This window comes from Petromyzon marinus, chromosome 63 (assembly GCF_048934315.1).
Source record: "Petromyzon marinus isolate PM22_M1 ecotype Great Lakes invasive population chromosome 63, UKy_Petmar_22M1.pri1.0, whole genome shotgun sequence".
Lineage (NCBI taxonomy): Eukaryota > Metazoa > Chordata > Hyperoartia > Petromyzontiformes > Petromyzontidae > Petromyzon > Petromyzon marinus.
This window is the reverse complement of record NC_133729.1, coordinates 1989405-2012490: the sequence shown is the minus strand read 5'-3', so window position 1 is coordinate 2012490 and position 23086 is coordinate 1989405. Positions and strand designations below refer to the sequence as shown.

General features: G+C 52.5%; 1 protein-coding gene across 1 annotated transcript in view; it reads right to left on the bottom strand.

The window, feature by feature from the left end:
- The window catches only part of EXOC2 (exocyst complex component 2), a 244203-nt gene that overhangs the window by 171737 nt on the left and 49380 nt on the right, over window positions 1–23086 (bottom strand). The window contains exon 2 of the mRNA XM_032977440.2: window positions 18019–18122. The gene's annotated coding sequence lies outside the window, so the exon portion shown is untranslated. The remainder of the gene's footprint in view (window positions 1–18018; window positions 18123–23086) is intronic.

Below are 23086 nucleotides of genomic sequence, written 5' to 3'. Positions count from 1 at the left end.
TATGTGTTTGTGCGTGTGTATGTGTTTGTGCGTGTGTATGCATCTGTGTGTGTATGCGTCTGTGTGTGCGTCTGTGCGTCTGTGCGTGTGTCTGTGCGTGCATGTGTGCGTGTGTGCGTTGTGTGTGTGCGTGTATGTGTCTGTGCGTGCATGTGTCTGTGCGTGCATGTGTCTGTGCGTGTGTGTCTGTGCATGTGTGTGTGTGTGTGGTGCCGAGGCTCTCTAATTGTCCGGTACTATGGGTCTGTGTGCGTGTGTGTGTGCGTGTGTGTGTGTGCATGTGTGTGCGTGCATGTGTGTGTGCGTGTCTGTGTGTGGTGCCAAAGCTCTGTAATTGCCCGGTACTATGGGTCTGTGTGCGTGTGTGTGTGCGTGTGTGCGTGTTTGTGTGTGTGTGTGTGCGTGTGTGTGTGCGTGTGTGCGTGCGTGTGCGTGCGTCTGTGCGTGCGTGTGTGTGTGCGTGTGTGCGTGCGTGCGTGTGTGTGTGCGTGTGCGCGTGTCTGTGTGTGGTGCCGAGGCTCTGTAATTGCCCGGTACTATGGGTCTGTGTGCTTGTGTGTGTGCGTGTGTGTATGTGTGCGTGTGTGCGTGCGTGTGTGCGTGTGTGCGTGCGTGCGTGTGTGTGTGGTGCCGAGGCTCTGTAATTGCCCGGTATGATGGGTCTGCTGCTCACACTCTTTCCCAGAGAGCCCTAATTTGCCGCCGGGACACTCTGGGAATTCTGTGGAATCCTAAAAACTCTGGGAACGCTAACTAAATTAACCCTTTTCCCATTAGCAACGTGTGCGTGCGTGTGCCATTTTTTTGCGCGAGCGTGTGTGACTGCGTGTGTCCGTGAGTGTGTGCCCATCCGTGTGCGTGACCGAGTGCCCGACTGGGTGGGCCCACCGATAGGTCGACTCGGCCTCAAGTGAGCACCCGGTGCGCTGCGATGTGTAAACATCGCCACTGGGGAGACAAAGGCGGCCGGGCGTGGTGCTGGCCACCCCACCCGCTCGTATGCCCGAGCTGCCGGCCTTCATAGGTGCTCGCCAACAGAACTTGCCCCAGCCGTCTGTTAAGGCTACACGGGGGGACCTTTGTCTTTGAATATTCATTGGCCGCGCTCGGCTTTGCGATGTCACCGGAGACCGGGCTGAGACGTCGGTCTGGGGACGCACGGCTGCCTGGGTTCATTACGGGCGGCCCAAATTCAAAGCGAGCTCTGTATGTACGGTGCACTTCTTTCACACCACGGTGCGTAGCCAACCACGCTCATTGGAGGTACGGTGGGGGTAAGGACAACAAACTAAACACAACAACAACATCAACAAGCAGTTCTAGAGAGATGAGTTCGTCAATGTAGACGACGATGATGACGTCAAAGTGCATCGGAGCTCCCAGTGGCTTCCTGATATTGGTCAGGAAGAGCGTTCCAGACGGCCGCAGAAGCAGCAGCGCATCCGAAAGTGCCGCGTGATGATGATGACGATGACGACGATGATGACGATGCGGTGATGATGACGATGGTGATGATGATGCAGTGATGATGATGATGACGATGCGGTGATGACAATGATGATGACGATGATTATGACGACGATGCGGTGATGATGATGACGACGATGCGGTGATGATGATGACGATGATGACGACGATGACGATGCGGTGATGATGACGACGACGATGATGATGACGACAAAGATGATGACGATGATGACGACGATGATGACGACGATGATGATGCGGTGACCACCGTCTTTGTTCGATGGCTGAGCCAGAAGCCACTGCTGCTGCTGTGAGGATGAGCACCGGAGTTGGTGTGACGGTGGTTGACGCTCCTTGCTGACGAGATCAGCAGCAGCGAGGTGGAGTTGTTGTGGTTCATTCGTGGCGAGCGCTGTGAGTGAGTGCTGTGTGTGGTGTGTACTGTGTGTGTGTGGTGTGTGTGGTGTGTGAGTGTGTACTGTGTGCGAGTGAGTGCTGTGTGTGAGTGAGTGGTGTGTGTGAGTGCGAGTGAGTGTGGTGTGTGAGTGCTGTGTGTGGTGTGAGTGCTGTGTGTGTGAGTGCTGTGTGTGAGTACTGTGTGTGTGTGAGTGCTGTGTGTGTGTGTGGTGTGTGTGAGTGTGTACTGTGTGGTGTGTGTGTGAGTGTACTGTGTGTGAGTGTGTGGTGTGTGTGAGTGTGTACTGTGTGGTGTGTGTGTGTGTACTGTGTGTGAGTGTGTGGTGTGTGTGAGTGTGTACTGTGTGTGTGAGTGCTGTGTGTGTACTGTGTGTGGTGTGTGTGAGTGCTGTGTGTGTGAGTGCTGTGTGTGAGTGCTGTGTGCGAGTGTGTGTGCTGTGTGCGAGTGCTGTGTGTGTGTGTGCTGTGTGTGAGTGTGAATGCTGAGTGTGAGTGCTGTGAGTGCTGTGTGTGTGTGGTGTGTGAGTGCTGTGTGTGTGGTGTGTGTGTGCTGTGAGTGCTGTGTGTGAGTGCTGTGTGTGCTGTGTGTGAGTGCTGTGTGTGTGTGTGCTGTGTGTGCTGTGTGTGAGTGTGGTGTGTGAGTGCTGTGTGTGTGTGCTGTGTGTGGTGTGTGTGTGCTGTGAGTGCTGTGTGTGAGTGCTGTGTGTGCTGTGTGTGAGTGCTGTGTGTGTGTGTGCTGTGTGTGAGTGTGGTGTGTGAGTGCTGTGTGTGTGTGAGTGAGTGCTGTGTGTGTGTGAGTGAGTGCTGTGTGAGTCAGTGTGGTGTGTGTGGTGTGTGAGTGCTGTGTGTGTGCTGTGTGTGTGTGCTGTGTGTGAGTGCTGTGTGTGTGAGTGCTGTGTGAGTGGTGTGTGTGCTGTGTGAGTGCTGTGTGTGTGTGTGAGTGATGTGTGCGAGTGTGTGTGGTGTGTGTGCTGTGTGTGAGTGCTGTGTGTGAGTGCTGAGTGTGAGTGCTGTGTGTGAGTGTGAGTGCTGTGTGTGTGTGAGTGCTGTGTGCGAGTGTGTGTGCTGTGCTGTGTGTGCTGTGTGTGAGTGCTGTGTGTGAGTGCTGTGTGAGTGCTGTGTGTGTGTGTGCTGTGTGTGAGTGCTGAGTGTGAGTGCTGTGTGTGAGTGTGAGTGCTGTGTGTGTGTGAGTGCTGTGTGCGAGTGTGTGTGCTGTGCTGTGTGTGCTGTGTGTGAGTGCTGAGTATGAGTGCTGTGTGTGGTGTGTGCTGTGTGCGAGTGCTGTGTGCGAGTGAGTGTGCTGTGTGTGAGTGCTGTGTGTGAGTGCTGAGTGTGAGTGCTGTGTGTGTGTGAGTGGTGTGTGAGTGCTTTGTGCGAGTGTGTGTGCTGTGTGTGAGTGCTTTGTGTGAGTGGTGTGTGAGTGCTGTGTGCGAGTGTGTGCTGTGTGTGAGTGCTGTGTGTGGTGTGTGTGAGTGCTGTGTGTGTGTGTGCTGTGTGTGAGTGTGTGGTGTGTGTGAGTGTGTACTGTGTGTGTGAGTGCTGTGTGTGGTGTGTACTGTGTGTGGTGTGTGTGTGAGTGTGTGCTTTGTGTGTGTGTGTGAGTACTGTGTGTGTGTGTGTGGTGTGTGTGAGTGAGTGCTGTGTGTGGTGTGAGTGCTGTGTGTGTGGTGTGTGTGTGAGTGAGTTGTGTTTGTGTGCGAGTGAGTGTGCTGTGTGTGAGTGCGAGTGAGTGCTGTGTGTGAGTGCTGTGTGTGAGTGCTGTGTGTGTGTGCTGTGTGTGTGAGTGCTGTGTGTGTGAGTGCTGTGTGTGTGAGTGCTGTGTGTGAATGTGAGTGCTGTGTATGTGCGTGCTGTGTGTATGTGAGTGCTGTGTGTGTGTGCTGTGTGAGTGCTGTGTGTGTGAGTGCTGTGTGCAAGTGCTGTGTGTGTGAATGCTGTGTGTGTGAGTGCTGTGAGCGCTGTGTGTGTGAGTGCTGTGTGTGTGAGTGCTGTGTGTGTGAGTGCTGTGTGTGTGAGTGCTGTGTGTGAATGTGAGTGCTGTGTATGTGCGTGCTGTGTGTATGTGAGTGCTGTGTGTGTGTGCTGTGTGAGTGCTGTGTGTGTGAGTGCTGTGTGCAAGTGCTGTGTGTGTGAATGCTGTGTGTGTGAGTGCTGTGAGCGCTGTGTGTGTGAGTGCTGTGTGTGTGAGTGCTGTGTGTGAGTGCTGTGTGTGTGAGTGCTGTGTGTGTGTGAGTGCTGTGTGTGTGTGTGAGTACTGTGTGTGAGTGCTGTGTGAGTACTGTGTGTGAGTGCTGTGTGTGTGAGTGCTGTGTGTGTGTGAGTGCTGTGTGTGTGTGTGAGTACTGTGTGTGAGTGCTGTGTGAGTACTGTGTGTGAGTGCTGTGTGTGAGTGCTGTGTGTGTGAGTGCTGTGTGTGGTGTGTGAGTGCTGTGTGTGTGAGTGTGGTGTGTGTGAGAGAGTGCTGTGTGAGTACTGTGTGTGAGTGCTGTGTGTGAGTGCTGTGTGTGGTGTGTGAGTGCTGTGTGTGTGTGTGTGGTGTCTAAATGAGCGTGACCTTACACTGCTGTGACTCGTTCAGCAACCGGAAGTCAACGCGGCTAGGCAAGCACCGGACGGGTCACGGTGTCAGATCTCGCCGTGCCCCGGCACGTGCCAGGAGAATGCTCTACACCCTCCAGCCCGCTCGTGGGGTGTCTGTTTGTCTGTTTGTTTGTTCCGCCAGATGTGCCGCAGAGTAGCGAGTGAACTCGGATCGAGCCTCGTCGATTAACGCGTCGATCGCTGCAACTCGGCCTGGGTTCATCACAACGGGCGGCCGAGAAAACGGACTCAAACCCAGGCTCTCAGCTGCGCTGGCTCAGTGATTCTGACACGGCCATCATGAATGCCTGAGAGAGAGAGAGAGAGAGCGATAACCAGACCCAGGGCTTGAACCCAGGCTCTCAGCTGCCCTGGCTCAGTGATATGCCCACGGCTATTGTGAATGCCTGACACAGAGAGAGAAAAACCCAGACCCAGGGCTTGAACCCAAGCTCTCACAGCTGTGCTGGCTCAGTGATTTGTCCACGGTTATTGTGAATGCCCGAGAGAGAGAGAGAGGGGGGAGACACCCAGACCCAGGGCTTGAACCCAGGCTCTCAGCGGTGCTGGCTCAGTGATTTGTCCACGGTTATTGTGAATGCCCGAGAGAGAGAGAGGGGAGACACCCAGACCCAGGGCTTGAACCCAGGCTCTCAGCGGTGCTGGCTGAGTGATTCTGACACGGCCATTATGAGCCCTCCGAGGATACGCTCGGCACCACCTCCTGCCAACTCAATTTAAATGTTGTTTGAAACCTGCACTCTGATCAGCCGATGGCTTACACGAGAGAGAGAGAGAGGGTAAGAGCTAGAGAGAGCGAGAGAGAGTGAGACCGAGAGAGAGAGGATGAGAGAGAGAGAGGGTAAGAGCTAGAGAGAGCGAGAGAGAGAGAGTGAGACCGAGAGAGAGAGAGAGAGGATGAGAGAGAGAGAGGGTAAGAGCTAGAGAGAGCGAGAGAGAGAGAGTGTGAGACCGAGAGAGAGAGGATGAGAGAGAGAGGGTAAGAGCTAGAGTAAGAGCGAGAGAGAGAGAGCGAGAGAGTGAGAGAGAAAGAGTGAGATAGAGTGAGAGCTAGGCAGAGAGTGAGTGAGAGAGTCAGTGTGAGTGACCAAGAGTGAGAGTGAGTGATGAGTGAGTGAATGAGTGAGTGAGAGAGTGAAAGAGTGAGTGAGAGTGGAAGTGAGAGTGAAAGTGAGTGAGAGTGAAAGTGAGTGAGTCAGAGTGATTGAGTGAATGAGCGAGTGAGAGAGTGAGAGAGAGTGAATGCGCGAGTGAGAGAGTGATGAGTGAAAGTGAGTGAATGAGTGAGAGAGTGATTGAGTGAATGAGTGAGTGAATGAATGAGTGAGAGTGAGAGTGAGAGAGAGCCAGAAGAGAGACGTTAATTGGGGCTCGCCGGGGACAGTGGAGGGAGAGGGGGGGGGTGAGGGGGGGTGAAGGGGGGTGAGGGGTGTTGAGGGGGGGTGAGGGGGGGTGAGGGGGGGGGAGAGGGGGGGGGGAGCTCGCAGGGAACTGAAGGAGGCTGCTGGACAGCCTCAGAGCTGCTGTCTGACAGGCGCGGTGGGGTGTAGTAGTAGTACACACACACAGGTGGGGTGTAGTAGTACACACACACACAGGTGGGGTGTAGTAGTAGACACACACACAGGTGGGGTGTAGTAGTAGTACACACACACAGGTGAGGTGTAGTAGTAGACACACACACAGGTGGGGTGTAGTAGTAGACACACACACAGGTGGGGTGTAGTAGTAGACACACACACAGGTGAGGTGTAGTAGTAGACACACACACACAGGTGGGGTGTAGTAGTAGACACACACACAGGTGGGGTGTAGTAGTAGACACACACACACAGGTGGGGTGTAGTAGTAGACACACACACACAGGTGGGGCGTACTAGTAGACACACACACAGGTGGGGTGTAGTAGTAGACACACACACAGGTGGGGTGTAGTAGTAGACACACACACAGGTGAGGTGTAGTAGTAGACACACACACAGGTGGGGTGTAGTAGTAGACACACACACACAGGTGGGGTGTAGTAGTAGACACACACACAGGTGGGGTGTAGTAGTAGTAGACACACAGGTGGGGTGTAGTAGTAGTAGACACACACACAGGTGGGGTGTAGTAGTAGACACACACACAGGTGGGGTGTAGTAGTAGTAGACACACAGGTGGGGTGTAGTAGTAGACACACACACACAGGTGGGGTGTAGTAGTAGACACACACACAGGTGGGGTGTAGTAGTAGACACACACACAGGTGGGGTGTAGTAGTAGACACACACACAGGTGAGGTGTAGTAGTAGACACACACACACAGGTGGGGTGTAGTAGTAGACACACACACACACAAGTGGGGTGTAGTAGACACACACACACAGGTGAGGTGTAGTAGTACACACACACAGGTGGGGTGTAGCAGTAGACACACACTCACACACAAGTGGGGTGTAGTAGACACACACACACAGGTGGGGTGTAGCAGTAGACACACACACAGGTGGGGTGTAGTAGTAGACACACACACACACAGGTGAGGTGTAGTAGTAGACACACACACACACAGGTGAGGTGTAGTAGTAGACACACACACAGCCAATATCAGTATCAGAATTGGCAGCAGTAGCAGCAACAACAACAGCAGGAGGATCAGCAGCAGCATCAGCAGCAGCACTAACAGCATCAACAGCCAGAATCATTAGCGAGGATCAGCATCATCAGCAGCAGGCATCAGGCATCATCTCTCAGCAGGCATCATCAGCATCAGGCATCATCAGCATCAGGCATCATCAGCAGGCATCATCAGCAGCAGGCATCATCAGCAGGAGGCATCATCATCATCAGAAGGCATCATCAGCAGCAGGCATCAGGCATCATCAGCAGCAGGCATCATCAGCAGGGGGCACCATCAGCATCAGGCATCATCATCAGCAGGCATCAGGCATCATCAGCAGGCATCAGGCATCATCAGCAGGCACCATCAGCATCAGGCATCATCATCATCAGCAGGCATCATCATCATCAGCAGGCATCATCATCATCTAAATTGGAATTGGCTAAACCCGCCGGCCATGGCCACAAATCTTACAGATGAATTTAACTTGTTTCAATTAATAAATGTCCCCACAAGACCCAACCTAAAAAATCCGGGACAGTCAACTCTGCTTGACGTCCTATTGACAAATGCCCCTCACAATTTCGCACTGACTGGTGTTCTGGGTAATAACCTTAGTGATCACTCCTTCATTTTTGGTGTGAGATCATCAGCCAGACCCAAAGCCCCCCCTAAAATTGTTGAGAAGCACTCTTTGAGGCACTTCAGCACTCAGGCATTTACAAATGATGTGCTTCACTCGGATATTGATAAGGTCTGTGATATACCCAACCTGACTACGGCTTGGGAGACTTTCAGGTACACGTTTCTCCAAATTCTTAACAAACATGCTCCGTTGGTTAGATTTAAAACTAAAGGCAACCGCCCACCATGGTATGATCCTTTGATTACAAAGCTCATGAAAACTAGGGACAAGGCTTGGGCATGTGCTCAGAAAAGTAATTTGGTAAATGACTGGCTAGAATACAGGATTTTAAAGAATAGATGCGTTAAAAAACACGGCATGCAAAAAATGCCTATTTTTCCTCCACTCTCCTAGAATCACATGGAAATGCCAGGATTTTTTGGAAAACAATCAAATCTATCGAAAAGTCATCCAAAACAGAAAATCTGCCCGTTGAGCTTCTCCGAAATGGGGAATATTTTTCAGATCCCAAAAAAATAGTTGACAATTTTAACCTTCATTTTTTCTGAAGCTGGTAATCTTTTTGATAATGTATTAGGAGTCACCCCTGCTCCTGCAAATTCCTACACCCCTGTCCAAACATTAAACGAATTTAGTTTCCAACCAATCCACGAAAGTAATGTTCTGAAACAACTGTCCTACCTCAAAGCGTCCTCCTCTACCGGAGCAGATAGTTTTCCCGTCTTTGCTCTACTAACTGTTGGTCACCTAATATACAAACCTATAGCCCATATTTTCAACCTGTCCATCAAAGAAGCATCAGTTCCTCTAGAATGGAAACATTCCTATGTCCGTCCACTTCACAAAGGGGGCCCTAAAGATGATCCCAATAACTACCGACCTATCTCAATTTTGTCCCCATTGATGAAAATTTTTTAAAAATTATTGAACTACCAAATTAGCAGTTTCCTGTCCACCAACAATCTACTACATCTAAAACAATCTGGGTTCCGGAAAAAATACAGCATCACATCTGCTGCATTAGACTCTTTGAATCAAATTTACAATAGCCTTGATAATAAGCAGGACTGTGCCTGTCTTTTTCTTGACCTGTCCAAAGCTTTTGATACAGTTGACCACAACACCCTGCTTAGTAAACTAAGTTGCCTCGGTTTTTCCGAGAACACAGTACAATGGTTAAAAAATTACCTCTTTTCTCGCACCCAAACTGTATTCACAGATGGTTGGAGGTCAAAACAGTGTTAAGATAACAAAAGGGGTTCCACAGGGTTCCATCCTCGGCCCCCTCTTGTTCTCTCTTTATGTCAATGACTTGGGCACTGAACTGGATCATTCCAGGGTAAATCTTTTTGCAGATGACACGATACTGATTACTGCTGGCCACTCTCCGGATGACGTGATTGCTAAGCTCCAGGGTGATTTCAACAAACTACAACATCAGCTAGTTTCTCTTAAACTAGTCCTGAATACCTCCAAAACCAAGGTGCTATGCTTCTCTCCGGGACTAAAGCAGGAAGTTATTTTTCCCCAATTACATTCCTTGAATAATTATCAAATAGAGCAGGTCAAGATCTATAAGTATCTTGGGGTCATCCTGGATTCAAAACTTAGTTTTGAAGATCACATTGATTATATTGGTAAAAAGACAAAAATAAAAATTGGTTTTCTGTATCGACACAAGCACTGCTTCCCCCCAATGTTCCGTTTGGAATTGATAAAAGCTACCATACTGCCTCTACTTGACTACTGTGATATCGTGTATAAATCAGCCCCAAGTACTGTAGTGAAGAAGCTTGATTCCATCTATCACTCGGCCTTAAGATTTGCATTTAACTGCCCATATAGGACTCACCACTGTGAACTCTACATTGGTTCAAACTTAACATCTCTTAATGTTCGACGGCTTGTGCACCAGATCTTATTTATTCACGATGTACTTACAAAAAAATCCGCAGACTACCTACTGGATCTCCTCTCGGTTTCAAAGAACAAATTTGACCTCAGGTCTTCGCTCATTTACCAGCTTCACATTCCCTATTGCCGTACAAAAACTGGAGGAAGGGCCTTTGCTATTGATGCCCCCAGGGTCTGGAATGCTATTGCCAATAAACTGCAACTTGAATCACTACCTATGAGATCTTCACTCAAAACTGCTCTAGAGGAGTTGTACAACCCTAGCTGCCACTGCTATTCAGTGGCCTAAAATATGGCTCTAGATTTTGGTGTTATAATTTATTTATGTAGTTTATTGTTAAAAATTCGGTCACAGTCCCTATGATCACTGTTACATTGGATTTATGGCTTTTATTTTGGTGATTTCGAAAAGTTTTTTTTGTTTTGCCCATGTTTTTGTTTATTGTAGTACGGAGTTAGACTGATGGCTTTAATCGTAGTTGTCTTGTGGTTGTTGTTGTTGTTATTTTGACTTGCATCCCACTGGGATTTTTGCACACAGCGTTGGTGTATGGTGCTATTTCAGGAATATTTTGATATTTTTTTCCTGTATTTTCTGTTCGCACAGTCACATAATCACTTTAAGATGTTTTCTTGTTCATGTTTTTTGTTTGTTGCGGTTGCACCCGATTCAAGAGCCGAATGGCTCACAGGGCTATACCAAATAAATGAACTATGAACTATGAACTATCAGCATCAGGCATCATCATCAGCATCAGGCATCACCACCAGCAGCAGGCACCATCAGCAGCAGGCACCATCATCAGCAGCAGGCACCATCAGCATCAGGCATCATCAGCAGGCACCATCATCAGCAGCAGGCACCATCATCAGCAGCAGACACCATCATCAGCAGCAGGCACCATCATCAGCAGCAGGCACCATCAGCATCAGGCATCATCAGCAGGCACCATCATCAGCAGCAGGCACCATCATCAGCAGCAGACACCATCATCAGCAGCAGGCACCATCATCAGCAGCAGGCACCATCAGCATCAGGCATCATCAGCAGGCACCATCATCAGCAGCAGGCACCATCATCAGCAGCAGACACCATCATCATCAGCAGGCACCATCATCAGCAGCAGGCACCATCAGCATCAGGCATCATCAGCAGGCACCATCATCAGCAGCAGGCACCATCAGCATCAGGCATCATCAGCAGGCACCATCATCAGCAGCAGGCACCATCATCAGCAACAGGCACCATCAGCATCAGGCATCATCAGCAGCAAGCAACAAGCATCATCATCAGCAACAGGCACCATCAGCAGCATCAGCAGCAGGCACCATCACCATCAGCAGCAGGCACCACCATCATCATCAGCAGCAGGAGGCACCATCACGAGTCATGGGCTAATATCCCACGAGGCGACTCTCAATTAGCGCTGCGCTCCGACCGGCCCGGGTGGCGGCGTGGACGTCGCGTGACGTCATTCACGAACTTCACGCCGCACGTGCGGGGGAGGGTGGGGAGGGGGAGGGGGGAGGGAGGGGGGAGGGTGGGGAGGGGGAGGGTGGGGAGGGGGAGGGGCGAGGGTGGGGAGGGGGAGGGGGGAGTGTAGGGAGGGGGAGGGGGGAGCGGTGGCGCAGCGATCGGCGCACCGCCGCTACGGCTCCAGTCGAAGATGCCCCCAAGTCGATCGCCGCTCACCAACGCCGGTGACGGCGGTCGTCTGAACTGGTGGCTGGGCCTCGCCTAGGTCGACTCGGCCTCAAACGAGTACCCGCTGCGGTGCGTGGTGAGCATCGCCACTGGGGGAGACAAAGGCGGCCGGGCGTGGTGCCGGCCACCCACCCCCCTCATTGGCACTGCTACTCGCTAAGAGCACTTGCCCCAACAGCATGTGAAGGCTACACGGGGGATGTTTGTCGTTGTGTGTATGTAAGTGTGTGAGTGTCTGTGTCACTGTGTGTGTAAGTGTGTCAGTGTGTAAGGGTGTAAGTGTGTGTTTGACAGTGTAAATGTGAGTGTTGGCACAGTAGGGGGCACAGGTGGTGCATCGGCCAGTCATCTCAGTCAGTCGACCCGTGGCACCTGGGTCTGCCCCGTGACCTCCTGCCAGCGGGCGTTCGACACTTCACGTGGCCTCAACGTGCACATGGCCTGGCACAAGCGTCGTGGTGACATCAACGCCACTTAGCGGCAATTGGCGGTTGTTGTTGTGTAAGTGTGTGCGTGTGTGTGACTGTGTGTGCGTGTGTGTAAGTGGGGAGCGGTAGTGTAGCGATTAGCGCTACGCTGCGCTATGAACCTGGCGACCCGGGTTCGATTCCCGCTCACGGCCAACACCAGTGACGATTATTCGAACCGGTCCTGGGCCTCCCCTAGGTCGACTCAGCCTGAAATGAGTACCTGGTGCGGTGTGTAAACATCGCCACTGGGGAGACAAAGGCGGTCGGGCGTGGTTGCTGGCCACCCACCCCCTCGTGTACCGTTCCGGCGTTCAGAGGTGTTCGCTAACGGCACTTGCCCCTACAGTCTGTTAAGGCTATACGGGCGATCTTTGTCTGAGGGAGGGTGACATCTGTGTGCAGACTGCCCTGAATGACATCAATTCCAGCAAGACCTACATCTCTGCTTTATTGACCTGGTCAAGGCCTATGATACCATCAACAGGCCTGGGCTCTGGATTGTTCGTCGTGATTTCGGAGTCCCTGACTCTAATCACGATCATTAAAGGACCTTCATGATGGTGGGCAGGCCAGGTTAAAACTACGTGGCCAGGAGTCAGAGGCATTCCATGTTCACCTTGGGGTGCGACAGGGATGTCCTCTGGCTCCCAAATTAATTAACATCATCGTTGACCACGTAGTTGGAGAATGTTTCCATGGCTGTATCAGAGGAATTTCCACCTAGTACAGATACAAAGGGAGGCTGATCGATGCCCGGGTGCGGTCGAGGGATGGCTCCCTATTTGCACAACCACGTTATGCATGCCGATGATCTGGTAATTGCTGTTCACTCAGAGGAGGAGTTGGAGACGCTGCTGCTGAGACTGGAGCGTGCCACTAAGAGATGGGGCCTTACCATCAGCCCCACCAAAACTAAGCACTTGCCTGGGTATTTTCTACCATCGGGCAACCGACCCCCACAACTCCCAATCGGTGATGGGGCAGTTGTGGAGAGAGTGGAGAGTTTCGCATACCTGGGCAATGTGCTTATGACCAGCTCCGATTTGACAGCAGAGGTCTCACAAATCCTTGAAAGATCTGGACAAAGTCCCATCGGTGAGCTCCTCCGACAGGCGAGGCTGCGTTGGCTGGGTCATGTAGGCCACATGCCCAGCCACCGCATGCCTAAACAGCTTATGTTCGGCCGGATCGAAGGGGCTAAATGGGCACGGCACAGGCTAGAGAAGAGATGGAGTGATGTGGTACAGGAGGACGTGGAGCTGAGTGGACTTGCCGATGACTGGTACCAGCGGTGTCAAAATCGGCCTGTGTGGAGGAGGCTCGTGAAGGACGCTACTGGGCAGTTGGAGGCAGTCGCCCTCCAACAACAACGGAGGGCGGAGGAGCGACGCTCACAACAATGAGCGGAGCGCCAGGTGGCTAAAGCACAGCAGGTTGGCACAGTAGGGGGCAGAGGTGGTGCATCAGCCAGTCATCTCAGTCATCTCAGTCAGTCGACCCGTGGCACTTGGGTCTGCCCCGTGACCTCCTGCCAGCGGGCGTTCGACACTTCACGTGGCCTCAAGGTGCACATGGCCTGGCACAAGCGCCGTGGTGACGTCATGGCGGTTGTTGTTGTTGTGGTGTGTGAGTGTGTGTGAGTGTCTAAGCATGTGTACGTGTCAGCGCGCGTAAGTGTGTGCGCGAGCGTGTAAGTGTGAGCGTGCGTAAGTGCGCGAGTGTGTGAGCATGCCACGGCCTCCCGAGGTGGTGACTGCTACTAATCGCTAACAAACCACTTGCCCCAACAGTCTCGTTCCAGGCTACACGCAGCAGCAGCAGCAGCAGAGGGAGGAGGAGGAGGAGGAGCGGGTTTGGGATCTTTATCTCCGTCTCTCCCTTTCTGCCGAGAAACCCTGACGTGGTCTTAAACCCCCTTGTCCTCGTGACAGGTCCCCCCTTATCTCGAGAGGGGCTTGCACGCAGACACCCGCACAGACACCAGACAGATTCTGTCCTGGCCCTCCCACACGCACTCTCTGTCTCAGCAGCAGCAGCAGCAGCCCACACTCAGCGCCCACTTCTGCATCGTCCAGACGCCTCGCACCAAAGACAAAGATTCTCCTGCCCCCGTGTAGCCTGTAACAAGGCTGTGGGGTGGGGAGGGCAAGGGCTGTGAGTGGCGACGAGCCGAGCGCATGAAGGCCGCAACTGTGGTATGCACACACTCACACACACTCACACACACTCACAGACACTCACAGACACTCACACTCACACACACACTCACACACACTCACAGACACTCACACACACTCACACACTCACACACACTCACACACTTACACTCACAACAAAGACACTCACTCACACACACTCACTCACACACACTCACACTCACACACTCATACACACACACACACTCACACACTAACACACACTAACACACACTCACACACACTAACTCACACACACTCACAGACACTCACACACACTCACACACACTCACACACACTCACAGACACTCACACTCACACACACACTCACACACACTCACACACTCATACACTCACACACACTCACACACTTACACTCACAACAAAGACACTCACTCACACACACTCACACACACTCACACACACTCACACTCACACACTCATACACACCCACACACACACTCACAGACTCACACACACTAACACACACTAACACACACTAACACACACTCACTCACATACACTCACACACACTAACTCATACACACACACACACTAACTCATACACACTCTCACACACACTCACACACACTCACACATACTAACTCAAACACACTCACACACACTAACTCAAACACTCACACACACTAACTCAAACCCACTCTCACACACACTCACACACACTCACACATACTCACACACACACATCAGGTATAGTGGCCCTACTCAGCTGCTACGTGACTATTTTTTTCAGAAGCCACCTGCCCATCACTAAATGATAGCGCAACCAAGGGGCATCTTATCATCATCATCGTCGTCGTCATCGTCGTCGTCATCATCATCGTCATCATCATCATCGTCATCATCATCATCGTCGTCATCATCATCGTCGACGCATAGAAATGCAACAGCAGCCAAACATTCTCAACGCGTGTTTCTACAGAGTCACAGAGACTCATAGAGACCCATAGAGACCCACAGAGACTCATAGAGACCCAGAGACCCACAGAGACTTATAGAAACTCATAGAGACCCATAGAGACCCACAAAAACTCATAGAGACTCATAGAGACCCATAGAGACTCATAGAGACCCATAGAGACCCACAGAGACTCATAGAGACTCATAGAGACCCATAGAGACCCACAGAGACTCATAGAGACCCATAGAGACTCATAGAGACCCATAGAGACCCACAGAGACTCATAGAGACCCATAGAGACCCACAGAGACGTATAGAAACTCATAGAGACCCATAGAGACCCACAGAAACTCATAGAGACTCATAGAGACCCATAGAGACCCATAGAGACCCACAGAGACTCATAGAGACTCATAGAGACCCATAGAGACCCATAGAGACCCACAGAGACTTATAGAGACTCATAGAGACCCACAGAGACTCACAACCCCATATAGACCCACAGCAACCCACAGACTCACAGAGAATCGTAGAGACCCACAGAGACTCACAACCCCATAGAGACCCACAGCAACCCACAGACTCACAGAGACTCATAGAGACCCACAGAGACTCACAACCCCATAGAGACCCACAGCAACCCACAGACTCACAGAGACTCGTAGAGACCCACAGAGACTCACAGAGACTCATAGAGACCCACAACAGCCCACAGACTCACAGAGACTCGTAGAGACCCACAGAGACTCACAACCCCATAGAGACCCACAGCAACCCACATACTCACAGAGACTCGTAGAGACCCACAGAGACTCACAACCCCATAGAGATCCACAGCAACCCACAGACTCACAGAGACTCGTAGAGACCCACAGAGACTCACAACCCCATAGAGACCCACAGCAACCCAGAGACTCAAAGAGACTCATAGAGACCCACAGAGACTCACAACCCCATAGAGACCCACAGCAACCCACAGACTCACAGAGACTCGTCGAGACCCACAGAGACTCACAACCCCATAGAGACCCACAGCAACCCACAGACTCACAGAGACTCATAGAGACCCACAGAGACTCACAACCCCATAGAGACCCACAGCAACCCACAGACTCACAGAGACTCATAGAGACCCACAGAGACTCACAACCCCATAGAGACCCACAGCAACCCACAGACTCACAGAGACTCGTAGAGACCCACAGAGACTCACAGAGACTCGTAGAGACCCACAGAGACTCACAACCCCATAGAGACCCACAGCAACCCACAGACTCACAGAGACTCGTCGAGACCCACAGAGACTCACAACCCCATAGAGACCCACAGAAACCCACAGAGGCCCATACCAAACGCTAAACCATTCATAAATTTTGAATCAAAACTTTCGTGACTGCAGGAATTCACATTCTTTGTTGCCTTCGGCAAAGTCACGTAGACAGCTTTTTTTTCCGTTGCAACGCAAGCTATCGGAAAAAAAAGCGATCTACGTGGACTTTGCCGAAAGAAACAAATAATTTATTTCAATTGTTACCGGGTAAGGCCCCAATGGGCTCTGTTGCTCTTTGTCAGAAGCGACATGGCCATCACAAACGACAGCTCAACGAACTATCATCATCGTCGCGTTGGAAATTTCTCGCAGCCGCCTGAATAAACGCGTGGAGACGTTGATTCTAAATGCGACGGGGGAAAAACCCGGGGGCCACGTGGAGAGAGAGAGAGAGAGAGACGCAGACTTCAAATACACAGCAGCAGGCATGAGGGTCTGGAGCAAACCCACGACCTCCTGTACACCAGGCGAGGTAGTTAACATCTCCTAGCCACCGTGGCGCCCCATTCAGCAGCGGATAGGCTGCTGATGCTGCTGCTGCTGCTGCGAGAGACACGCAGACTCCGGATATGCAACAGGAGGGGTCGTCAGGGTCGGGGATGGGACCCGTGATGACCTCCTGGCATGGCAGGGCGATGTCGTAAACTCTTCGCTCATTTTGTTTTACCAGGCGCAACGCCCCACTGAGCTACCTGGCCATCACCAATGATAGCTCAAGCAAGTGGCTTGTCATCATCGTCGTCGTCGTCATCATCATCATCACGTGGACATTTAGAGCAGGAGCCAAATACTCCCATCAACGCACGATTCCAAAAGTGGTGGGTAAAACCGGAAGACCCGGAGACAAATCCACGCGACCACGGGGAGAGAGAGAGAGAGAGACACGCAGACTCCAAATATACAGCAGCAGCAGCAGGCGTCAGGATCGGGATCGAACCCACGACCTCCTGCATACTAGGCGAGGTAGTTAACATCTCCTAGCCACCGTGATGTCCGAACGCTCGGCTCATCGCGGCCCTGCGTGACTCACCGAGTTTTAAAATGTTGGGTTTGAGCCCTGGGTCTGGGTGTCTGCCTCTCGCAATCTCACAGTAGGGGTTTCATAATGGCCGTGTCTGAATGCAGCTGTCTGGCACCACGCGAGGTTCTGATGCGGAGGGTTTGTGACCATTTCCGGTGGCCCACGTGCGGATCAGGATCAGAAATTACCGGAATCTTTATTCTGACTGCAGGAGGAGAAATCTGATGAGCTATAAAGCTCTTTACCACAGATGCCCAGCATGGGCCACGGGAGTCAGCATTTTACAGCAAACACAATATACAGACACACACAATACTCACAGATACAATACTCACAGACACAACAACTCACAGTCACAATACTCACAGACACAACACTCACAGACACAACTCACAGACACAACAACTCACAAACACATCACTCACAGACACAACAATACTCACAGACACAACAATACTTAAGGACACACCAACTCACCAACACAACACTCAGACACAACAACTCACAGACACAACAACTCACAGACACAACAGCACTCACAGACAACAGCTCACAGACACAACAGCTCACAGACGCAACAATACTCACAGACACAACAACTCACAGACACAAGGGGGAGTGTAAAGCGTAGGAAAGTTAAACAAACCAACTCGGTCATTACCACTTCAACCCCTGATGTGGATACCGTTTGTCCGACAAATTGGCACCACTCGCTTGAAATCACCCACCAGGAGGAGGGGGGGGGGATGGTGGGTTGAGTTGAACCCCGGTCTGGGATTGGCGTCGATGATGACGCTGATGACGATGACGATGTCCAGATGAGGATTTAAACCTAAAAGACGATTAGGAGCAGAAAAAAACACAGAGAAGAATGGTAAGCCAAGTTGACTAAATATAAATACATCGCAAATTGGAATTCCCCATTGATCAAGCCGAGGCAAGGCAGCAACAACAGTCCCAGACCACACCAAGATGCGAAACTAAGACGGCACATCAGCAACTCAACTGTATCGATACTACCCGGGGTGTAATGAACAAAGCGACGAGTGACATTTGCTAGTGTGACTGGTTAATGTGACTGGCTGCTCCCGGCTGTAAGTAAACATTGGTCGTTAAAACCACCACCGCCACCACTGCCGCCACCACCGCCACCACCGCCACCACCGCCACCACCGCCACCACCGCCACCACTGCCACCACCGCCACCACCGCCACCACCGCCACCACCGCCACCACCGCCACCACCGCCACCCACCCAACCACACGACCACCGCACCAAACACATCCCCAGTCAGTCACGGACGTTAATGTGACTGGCTGCTCCTGCTAAAGTATCCATTGGTCGTTAAAACCACCGCCACCACCGCCGCCACCACCACCACCCACCCACCCAACCAACCACACGACCACCGCGACCAAACACATCCCCAGTCAGTCACGGACGTTTTAATCACGTGATCAAAACGTGCTGCCAACGAGGTTGCTTGTGGCAGCACGAGGTCGGTCGGCGTCCTTGCGTTGGGGGACGGTGAATCCGCAGACTTCTCCCGGCGCGCGAGCTTGCCCGTCCGCCTCCCGCCGGTAATCACATCCAGCATCGTTGGGCAATTTCTGCCAGGAAATAAATTTCGGCTGGGGCCGAGCTCGTAGCTGCTTGGCACCACCGCGTGCTGTTGACGCGGCGAAGCCTTGCCGATTGGCCGTGCCGGGTGACGACGGGTTAAACGAGGCATTTGTAATCGGGCGAGCTAACCCGCTAAAATAAACTAAATTACGTCAAAATGTACCGTCGTCATCATCAGCATCATCAGCGTCATCGTCGTCATCTATAAGGGGTAAGATTGGACGCGGATTTGACGCTGCTTTATCCCAGCGCCGGTCTTCCGCTTCAGGATAATAATTTTAATTTCGGGAGGGAAGATTTTTGCCAAATGCGGCATCTCTCTGCCCATCTCCGTCGGCGACCTCGGAGGCACCGGTGGAAATTCCACGTTTCCATGACCGAGGGCCAAACTCAACCCCCAGCAGTGAGCTAAAGATGCTGATGATGGTTGTAATATTACCACGAGTGTGTGTGTGTGTGAGTGTGTGTGACTGAGTGTGTGAGTGTGTGAGTGAGTGTGTGAGTGTGTGTATGAGTGTGTGTGAGTGAGTGTGTGAGTGAGTGTGTGTGTGAGTGTGGGGAGCGATAGTGTAGCGGTTAGCGCGCTGCGCTATGAACCTGGCGACCCGGGTTCGATTCCCGCTCACGGCCAACACCAGTGCCGATTATCTGAACCGGTCCCGGGCCTCCCCTAGGTCGACTCAGCCTCAAATGAGTACCTGGTGCGGTGTGTAAACATCGTCACTAGGGAGACAAAGGCGGTCGGGCGTGGTGCTGGCCACCCACCCCCTCGTGTACCGTTCCGGCCTTCATAGGTGCTCGCTAACAGCACTTGCCCCTACAGTCTGTTAAGGCTATACGGGGGATCTTTGTCTTTGTCTTTTGTGTGTGTGAGTGAGTGTGTGCGCGCGAGTGTGTGTGTGTGTGTGAGTGTGTGTTTGAGTGTGTGTGTATGCGAACTCCGGTGACCCCGAGTTGGATTCCCGCTCACGGCCACCAACACCCAGTGACGATTATCTGAACCCCTAGGTCGACTCAGCCTCAAGTGAGTACCTTGTGCGTTGTGTAGTGAGCATGGCCACTGGGGAGACAAAGGCGGCCGGGCGTGGTTGCTGGCCACCCACCCCCACAGTTCCGGCCTTCATAGCGGCTGCTACTCGCTACAAACAGCACTTGCCCCCAACAGTCTGTCAAGGCTATATGGGGGATCTTTGTCCTGTGTATAAATATATGTGGATGCGTGTTTGCTGTATATGTATATACGTGTGTATATTTTCTTTGTCTTATGTATATATTGAATATGCGTGCTCATGTATGTTTCTGTGTTTGTGTCTATATATAGGTTAGGATGTGCATTTGTGTGTATATATTTACGTGCTTCATCTGTGTGTGTTTATGCGTGCTGAAAGCGGTGGCTCAGTGGTTAGCGGGCACTGCGCTTCGAACCCAGCGACCCGGGTTCGATTCCCGACCACGGCTAACACCGCTGATGGTTATCCGAACCGGTTCTGGGCCTCCCCTAGGTCGACTCGGCCTCAAACGAGTGGGCTGGTGGAGACAAAGGCGGCCCCGGCGCGGTGTGGTCGTGCCGGCGTTCATAGGCGCTGCTATTCGCAGCTGCGGGCACTTGCCCCAACAGTCTGTGCAGGCTATACGGGGGATCTTTGTGCGTGCGTTGGCGTCAGCGCTAGCGTAGTTGCACTACGAGCCCAGCGACACCCGGGTTCGATTCCCGCTCGCGGCCATCAACGGCGGCGATTATCCGAACCTCTCCTAGGTCGACTCGGCCTCAAACGAGTGCCTGGTTGCGGTGCGTGAACATCGCCACTGGGGAGACAAAGGCGGCCGGGCGTGGTTGCTGGCCACCCACCCCCTCGTGTGCCACAGTGCCGGTAGCCTTCGTAGGCGCTGCTGCTGCTGCTGCTGCTACTCGCTACTCGCAGCACTTGCCCCAACAGTCTCCTGCATCCTTACACTTGGGGGGGGGGGATCTTTTGTCTTTGTGCGTGCGTGCGCGATTCACAGGAGAAGCTGCAGCCTGCACGTGGCAGGCAGGGGAGGAAGGGGGCGGGAGGGATCTCCTCCCTATCACTGCCACGCACGCGCAGCGGCTAATGGGCAAAGCGTGCACGGGCTAAAACCCCCACACAAAGACAAAGAGGGATCTCCCCCGGCGTAGCCTTCAAACAGACTGTCGGGGCAAGTGCTGTTAGCGAGCGCCTACGAAGGCTACCGGCAGTGTGGCACACGATGGGGTGGGGTGGCCAGCAACCACGCCCGGCCGTCTTTGTCTCCCCGAGTGGCGATGTTCACTACGCACCGCTGCACCGCGTACTCATTTGAGGCCGAGTCGACCTAGGAGAAGCCCGGGACAGGTTCAGATAGTCGTCACCGGTGTTGGCTGTGAGCAGGAATCGAACTCGGGCCGCTGGGTTCATTGGGCAGCGCGCTAACCACAGACCCACACGTGTTACACACACACACACACGTGTCACACACACACACGTGTTAAACACCCATACACTCACACGTGTTACACAGACACACACACCCACCCACACGTGTTACACACACACACACGTGTCACACACACACACGTGTCACACACACACACGTGTTAAACACCCATACACTCACACGTGTTACACAGACACACACACCCACCCACACGTGTTACACACACACACACGTGTCACACACACACACACGTGTTAAACACCCATACATTCACACGTGTTACACAGACACACACACCCACACGTGTTACACACACACACTCACACACTCGGTTGATTCACTCCAGTCACTCATCGGCGGTCATTCCCCTCCTTATCACTCGTCTATTGCTACTACCGTGGTTACTGCATCCTGTAAAGCTTCACTCCTTGATTCCGCTAATCAAGCAGAGAGCCCGGTCTACCAGACATGAACTGCGTTGTATCACCCACTGCATGTCTTACCACACCGCAGGTCTCACAACAACCCCACTCACTCGCTCGCTCACCCCACTCAATCACTCGCTCGCTCATCCACCCACTCATGCACCCACTCACTAATTCACCCACCTGCTCATTCACTCACACATGCACCTACTCACTAACTCACCCACTCACCAGCTCACCCAACCACTCGCTCACCCGCCCACTCACCCACCCACCCACTCAACCACCTACCCACCCGAATACCCACCCACCTGCCCACTCACCCACCCACTCGCCCACCCATTCACTCACTCACCCACCCACCCGCCCGCTCACCCACCCACTCACCCACCCACCCACTCATTCATCCGCTTACACACCCACCGACTCATCCACTCACCACACACCGCAGGTCACCTCACTTCTCTCTCTGATTCTTCCCTCGCACTGCCCCACTCTCCCATCTACATCGTCCCCACCATCGCCGCCACCACCAACATCACAATCATCACCACCACCATCGCCACCATCACCACCACCATCACCAACAAATAACTTAACTCGATTCAGGACCCGCGTTACACTCCCCTCCGTGACACCGTTGGTAGTGCTGTTTGTGGCTGGCCGCTGGGCGTTTGGGAGCCTTTGGGCCTTACTGTGCTCGGGGCAACTGTGATACAAAAATTATGGATTAAACTAAAGAGACAAAGATACCCCGTGTAGCCTCTAACATACTGTTGGGGGCAAGTGCTGTTAGTAGTAGCGAGTAGCAGTAGCGCCTGCAAGGGCTGACGGGACTGTGGCACACGAGGGGGTGGGTGGCCTGCACCATCGCTCGCACACACGCCGCTAAAAACAATTCAACAGCTGTAGAATTATATTCTTGGTTCTTCCGGTAAAGTCACGGAGAAGGGAAACAATAAAATAATCATAATAAAAATAATTAGAAAAAAATTCAACAAACCACTTGCTGACAGTTGCAAACCGGCCCCTGTACACACACACCCCCGCCCCTTACCCCGTCGCAGGAATGTGGAATTTCCACCACTGGCTTGGAGCCGCATATGGGGCGACACACGGTGGCCAGGAGATGTCAACTACCTCGCCTAGAACGCAGGAGGTCGTGGGTTCGATCCAGACCTTGCCGCCTGCTGCTGTATATTTGGAGTTTGCGGTGTCTCTCTCTCTCTCTCTCATCATCATCACGGTGGCTAGGAGATGTCAACTACCTCGCCTGGTGTACAGGAGGTCGTGGGATCGATCCAGACCTTG